This window comes from Strongylocentrotus purpuratus, unplaced genomic scaffold (genome assembly GCF_000002235.5).
Source record: "Strongylocentrotus purpuratus isolate Spur 01 unplaced genomic scaffold, Spur_5.0 spur5_scaffold_21, whole genome shotgun sequence".
Classification (NCBI taxonomy): domain Eukaryota; kingdom Metazoa; phylum Echinodermata; class Echinoidea; order Camarodonta; family Strongylocentrotidae; genus Strongylocentrotus; species Strongylocentrotus purpuratus.
In genome coordinates, this window is record NW_022145607.1 from 14,031,321 (window position 1) to 14,038,583 (window position 7,263).

A 7,263-nucleotide genomic window follows, 5' to 3' on the forward strand; every position below is an offset into this window, starting at 1 on the left:
TTCAGATCTCCGTAATGAAGTTTCGCCAATAATTATTGTTTTCAGATCTCTGTATCGGCAAGAAGTCTAGCCAATGATTACTGTTTCAGATCTCTGTATCGGCAACGAAGTCTCACCAATATTTATTGTTTTCAGATCTCGTATTGTTTTCAGATCCCCGTACTGAAGTTCGGCCAATAATAATTGTTTTCTGATCTCCGATATAAACGGCAATGGACGTCTCACCAATAAGTATTGTTTTCAGATCTCCGTACAATATATTATCTTAACATTGGAAGTTAAAAATACTTGAAACCGAATACATTTGTAGAGATTATTATATAGACATCATGTTACTATTTGAATTAACGATGCGACGAAAAAGGATAATATTTAAAACAAGGTTATAATTTTTAATGGCAATATTGTTCTTATCTCGGTCTTGTATCCGAGCTGGCAATGTATGTACTATGTAACGATGGAATGTAATGCGAAATACAATAACTAATTAGGCCTAGATGAAGCAAATTGATTTTGCAAAGATAAAAATTCCCCTTATTCTATCATAAGACTGTAACAGATTCGTTACACATATGGATGTAATGGGAAAATACGACGATGGAGAATAGTAGTTGACAGTGAACATATATTTTAATGGGTTACACAGCTACAAATTTGAAAGAAATATGAAGAGCATATAATTGGAATTAAAAACAGGGCGAAGTAATTATGACGACCAATGGAAAGCAAAATACTGTTCAAAAGAAGGGACTGTAATTTGTGGGTGGGTAAACAAATATTATGAATAACTAACTTTATGATGTGATGCAGTTTGAAGAGAGTTCTCGTTCTACAGGTGGAAGGAAGATGAGAGATGAAGATGATCTGACCACGCCACACAATGACGACCACAATGACGAGTACGGTGATGAAGGGATGATGGTGGAGTATTTTACTTTTGATAAAACTAAAATCCTACGGGGGCGCTAGGAGGGGGGGGGGGGGGGGGTTATTTTCCCCAAAGCGACCTAGACAGAATAAGTCAGTTGTAACTCGAAATCTGTTTTCAGATTAGATCCACGTGAAAGTGTAAATATTACTAGCCTTTATATTGCAACGTTCCTCTTTTGGGGACTGTTAGCTTTGCTCAACCAAAGGTTTGTGGTATTGAAATAGAATGCAATTATATGACTAATCATGAGAATACTTTCCGAAATGTCAGCGTATAATGCATGGGCATGAACCCTGAAAGCTCGTCTGAATTTAATTGTAGTATTTCATGGATATGAGGTAAAAATACGGGATGATAACAAGTTTTCTCAACTTTTCCTAAGGCAATAAAGATGAAATTTGTCGCAATTTCGTAACAAATTCAAAAGTATTGGAATGTTGTTTAATCAGTTAGATTGCTGGAAGTGATATAGAACGACTGCCAGGGCTACAACTTATACTATGTGACAAAGACGGCCACCAGACGAACTGAGGCGATGGTGAGTAGAGCAGCTACGACCAGATTTATATAAGCAATATTATTACAATTTTATTATTAGAAGGGGCACTCGTTTTAACAAAGTTTCGGTGTTCTGCTGGTTCGTATTTCCGAAAATGATAACGCGTTCGATCTGTATGTACATTTCATAATTATGTAATTATGCTTTCAATGATCAACCTTCGCAATAAAAAAAAACAATTGGAATTTACACTTCGGATCGATGAAGCTTCAATGAAGCTTCGAATTTAAGAACCTGCAAAAAAAAAATTAATAATATTTTAAAAGTACGTTGTTACGGAAGAGCAAGATAGAGTGGAATATTTTATGTTGTTGCCTCTTTTGAACCAAGAGATTCGTAATGGAGTAATGGTACTGAGATCGAGATTTTTAATCCCGTTTAAGAGCTGTAATTCTAGCTCTTACCTTGTACTATTCTTTATAGATGCTGAATGAACACATAATCAAATTGCATTGCATTTTTATAATTTTACCAGGGGTACGACAACGATGTAGCGAGGAAGGCGACCTACAGGTTGATAGCGACCACGACGGCTACCAAGTTACGACTACGGCGATGGCGACCACGGTGGTAACCAGGTATATATTTAAATAGAGCAAGATTATGGGGAAATAAATGGTCTTATCTAAATAAATGAAACAGCCAGCCTTACTTTATTCTACATATATTCTTTTGTCAAAAGTAAATTTGCAATGTTTGTTTGTTATATACAGTGTATTTGTAAAAATGCTAAAGAAAAAGAAAATCAAACAGAAATAAATAAATCAAATCAAACCAAATCAAATCATTTGCGTGTGGCATTTTAAAATCAGCATTTTGAGACCTACGTAAAGATGTTGTCTTGACCTTTGTTTCTACACTGCTATTCCCGGAAATTTTCTACTTCCTAATTCTAATATTTTCATAGTTGTTTATCAAAGGCTGGTTAACAGAAATAATGCAGGCTTTTAATCCATGTTTGGCAGAAAATTGCAGCCGTTATAGGTCATCATTCTCCATCAGTAAATCACACGTGTTAATTATACAAGATTATAAAATTGTCTATTCGTTTAAATTTTCAGCGAGGGAAAAGGGCGGCGGCCAGGGTGACAACCAGAGCAACGAACAAGATGACGGCAACGATGATCATCAGGATGGAGCCGAGCAGGGCGACGGCATGGACGGCAAAGACGACCGGAGGGACGGCGACCAGGGTGAGCTACGGATAATAATGCATATAGTAAGTATCAAAGTAGTGCTTAGTAACGTTAACATAATTAATGCAGGTCTTTAATCCATGATTGGCAACAAATTGCAGCCGTTATAGTTCATCATTCTCCTCCAGTAAATCACACATGTTAATTATACAAGATTATAAAATTGTCTATTCGTTTAAAGTTTTCAGCGAGGGAAGAAGGGCGGCGGCTGGGGTGACTACCAGGGCGATGGCAACCAGAGCAACGAAAAGGATGACGGCAACGATGATCATCAGGATGGAGCCTACGAGGGCGACGGCAACCGGAACTTGACTTTTGACTGGCGACGACCAGAGGGACGGCGACCAGGGTGATAGCTACGGAGATATATAGTAAGTATTGATATCATGATTCAGTGATTACATAACGATATGAATCCCCTTTTTTGTCTTCATAATTATAGTTTGATATCCTTCGTTGGCAACTTTTCTGACATTTTTAATTTCAAATTATATTTTAACAATTATCTTTGTTGAGTTTCACGTCAACGCCGTGTGCAAAACACCTAATGGGTAGATGACTAGTTGATCTGTTCATCCAATATCTATTCGCTTTTGTTGTCCTGGTGTGGGCTATAGTAATACCTATAACGAGAAAACGGAGCAGCATATTAACACGTAGAACGAATGGGATGTATTTAAATTCTAGTGGTGTTTTTTTTTTTTTGTTGATTGCGTTTTTCTAAGACTGGATGATATTGTACAGCGCAAGTGACAGTGATGATCATATAATCTGGTATCTCTTATTATTTTCCCATAGTTTTATGTACAACAAGATGATATACTACACTTTGTCTCTTCACTGCTAAGACGACGACGAATGAACTTTAATCTTAGCAGCCTCGCAGAGATCACAACTTAAGTCTGCAGATTGAACTCAATGCACGAGGTGGAATGATAAAACACGACATCGCAAGGTAAAGCTGATTGGTATGCTAACATGAGCTACAACAGTACAAGCTAGATGACATTCATGTGAATGACAACAGTGCTCTTCACCACAAAAAAATCTCAACTTTGACGCCCATGAACAATGGAAACTTTGAATCTTGCTCAACCAAGATAATGCCAACAAATTATGTATGAAAGAGGATTCTTCATAATTTATTTACATTGATGTACATTTGTTTTAAGTGAGAGAGAATAAGATTGTATCATGTGCTTTATATTATGGCACTTTGTATGCATTTCATTATTTGGATATTTTGTAAACATAAGAAAATTAATGTATGCCAAGCAAAATGATAGCATATTTTATATACAGATGAAATTTATAAAAAATACTTTTCAGCGTTGATTATCATTTTATATTTGTATATCTATATTTATATGGAAATGTCTTATTTGTCGCAGTAATTTTTTTATATATATTCAAATCTCACTTGCTATGTAGTTCTACCTACCTTCAGTATTGTGTTAGGTGCGCCAACAACATTTTTGTTCTTTAACTTCATTTCCTTAAAACAATACTACTTTCCTAATGACAATATTCTAATAATAATACAGATTTTCTCACACCAATGAATAACCAACAATAAAGCAGCATGACTAATATCACCAGTATGACCCATTATACTGTTGATATATCATACATTCATACTATCCGAGTATAACTCTTTTTGTATAATTTAGTAATGATACTAATTTTACGTAAGATTTACGAATCGCTTTTCCGTATGCCATGGGTATGTGATGTATAATTATTATTGCCTGGTAAGTTACATTACTCTATAACATGTTTTAATCAACGGCGCTTCTAACTAATATTGCTGCTGCTGCTATTTGTATGTTATTAATAATTGTTTTAAACTTTGAAGCACTAAAACTCTAATCAAATGCGCTAATGGCTAATACATAATAAATAGTCTAATGATTTGTGTTATACTCGATTTGTGTATCTTTGAAATGTAAGCATATATATATAAATATATACATTCATATCGTATAACTATATATCTTTTATCCCTAACGTACAATACAACTTGTAATTTAAAACCCTAACTCTAATTATTTCATTGTATGTGTATATATTGCATGTGTTTGTTGTGTCATTCTCTAGTATTATGTTATGTCACATCTCATTCATGTAATCTGTTCATATTGATGTAACATAACTAACTATACAATTCTAACTATACTGTTACTACTTCTACTAATCAACTGTGCTGATATATATATATATTATTGTAACACATGTTTTAGTGATTTGTTTAATATATTTGCTTTGTTACAAATATAATCGTAACTATATGAACTGTACATTTTTCTCCCTTACAGGTACATATACAGTTACTTCTTTAGACACCCTAATAATCTTATTTAATGTATGTGTCTATGTTGTACAGCTGATTTTACAGTATATACCGTTTCACCCTTGATATTTCATTGATGTAATCCTTTTGTATTGCTACAAGTACTATGTTACTGTTCCTATGTTATTTGATGCGTGTACAATTTTGATGATATCAGAATAAAAATATCGTTCACTTATACAATACATGTATAACTGTTATAAATAAATAATCAGATGTATACCTGTTATACTGTTATTACTGTCACGTCTCTATCAAAATTAAATTGCATACAATTATTTTGGAGTATGCTGTTTTCATGTATGGTAATTCTGAAGCCTGTGAATTCTCGGATTTCAAAATGATTTGTGTTGATAATTTTGTTTGTGTAAAGAATATTATGTGATCCATACCATTTCGTTTAACTGCTCTGTCAAATGGTTTTATATCAAGTCAAATTACTTGTGTTATAAAGGTATAAATCAGATGAACCCTTGTCATTGGAATTCTGTGTTAGGTTCTCAATCTTCCTTGTTTAGGTCCTTTGTAGTAATGTGGTATTAATTCATTTTCTTGATATACATAATATTACTTTAAATGGAGTTAAATTTAAAAGAGCACTGGCAGTAACTATGTAAAGGCGCAATCATGACACTGCTAAGTGACATATGAGTTAACATTTATAATTCTTATACGATGCCTATATTGTGTTTTTCAAATTGACGTATGATTATCGTGCTTAAAGACAAAAGATATATTAAAATAAAGAATTCGTGGTTTAAAATCACATTTGTTGACTCACGATTTGTCTTATGATTCTGTCCTAAATGAATTTTATGCACCAGATGTTATCGAAATAAAGTTTAACTGTGTATTACAAACACATAAATTATTACGGTGGTACGATCACAAAAGATATTTACAAGTTTTTTTAGATCTGGGAAACGGAAAATATCAAAGTTCCCGAAACCAAAACGTTGCCCCCAGCTGTTCTGGAAGTAAAGAAAAAGTATCTAATGCCTTCCAGTCTCGATAACTCAGAAGTGCTTGATTCACTTCACCCAAATTCGTGTAGTGTAATTATTTAGTATTGTTTGAATTTGTTTTGAGTCGTCTCATCGTTTCTTTCATACAATGTAACAACACGTTTGACCTTCTTTACCTACTACAGCTTACTTGGTTTCTGAGACTCTCTTGACACTCTCTCTCAACAACCATGGGAACTTCTTTTAGTTTTTAATAAACCATAGACATACTTCTTTCTTCGGACATAATTGGTCCATGCTCTATCAATGCAAACAAAATAAACCCAATTTTAGGGTCGTCTGACCGTTGTGTATAGTGAGAGTGCTTTCTTTTGACCAAGTTTGTTGCATGGGCTAAACTGAGGGTGAAATCCGAATGTGGGTCTGTTCGGGGGGGGGGGGGGGCTCTGTTGGCCAACAACCCTTTTCTCCCACTTAACATATAAGTGGGGACTTGTAGTCCACGGCCTAAGTAATGGGTCAAAGGGGGTCTAATGTAGGCTCTTGGTGCATGTGTGGTGGAGAGAGGATGGAAGAGATTGGAGAAAAATTATAGAGAGTTAAAAAGAGAATGGAGAGAGGGGGAGGAAAAGAGAAAGAACAAGAGAGAGAAAGAGCGCACGCTCGTGTGGGTATGTTTGGGAGAAAGAGACAGTGACAGACGGATAAAACGTGTGTATATGTGTGTGTGTGTGTGTGTGTGTGTGAGAGAGAGAGGGAGAGGGAGGGGTGTGAGAATAGACGATGCAATGTCTCTTTCAGTTTATATGTCTCTCCCCTCCCCCTCTCTCCCCCCTCCCCCTCTCTCTCTCTTCATATGTATCCCCCTCTGTTTAGCTCTCTCTTTCTCTATCTCTTTCTCTTTCTCTCCCCCTCTCTCTTTCTCCCTATCTCTTCCTCTTTCTCCTCTCTCTCTTCCTCTTTCTATATATCTATCTCTCCTTACAATCCTTTTGGCATTCGTATATGGCACGCCTTTAGGGAAACAAATAAATATATGCGACACTTTCAAAAAATATATTTCACTCAAATGTATATATTCGACACTTTCAGAAAATATTTGACAAGTTTTATTTGACAAGAATTTTATTCGACATAAATTTCATTCGACACATTATTCGTCAAAAATTGTATTTGTCAACAAATTTATTCGACAAAAATTTTATTCGACAAAATTTCATTCGACAAAAATTTCATTCGACACAAATTTCATTCGACAAAAA

At 34.9% G+C, this 7,263-nt stretch overlaps 1 long non-coding RNA gene across 1 annotated transcript; it reads left to right on the top strand.

Moving 5' to 3' along the window:
* The first annotated feature begins 974 nt into the window (after nt 1–974).
* Nucleotides 975–5,802, top strand: LOC105441556. Its single transcript, XR_972068.2, has 5 exons — nt 975–1,469; nt 1,966–2,068; nt 2,552–2,709; nt 2,875–3,057; nt 3,485–5,802. It is a non-coding gene; the product is annotated as an uncharacterized LOC105441556 (long non-coding RNA).
* Nucleotides 5,803–7,263: the final 1,461 nt, after the last annotated feature.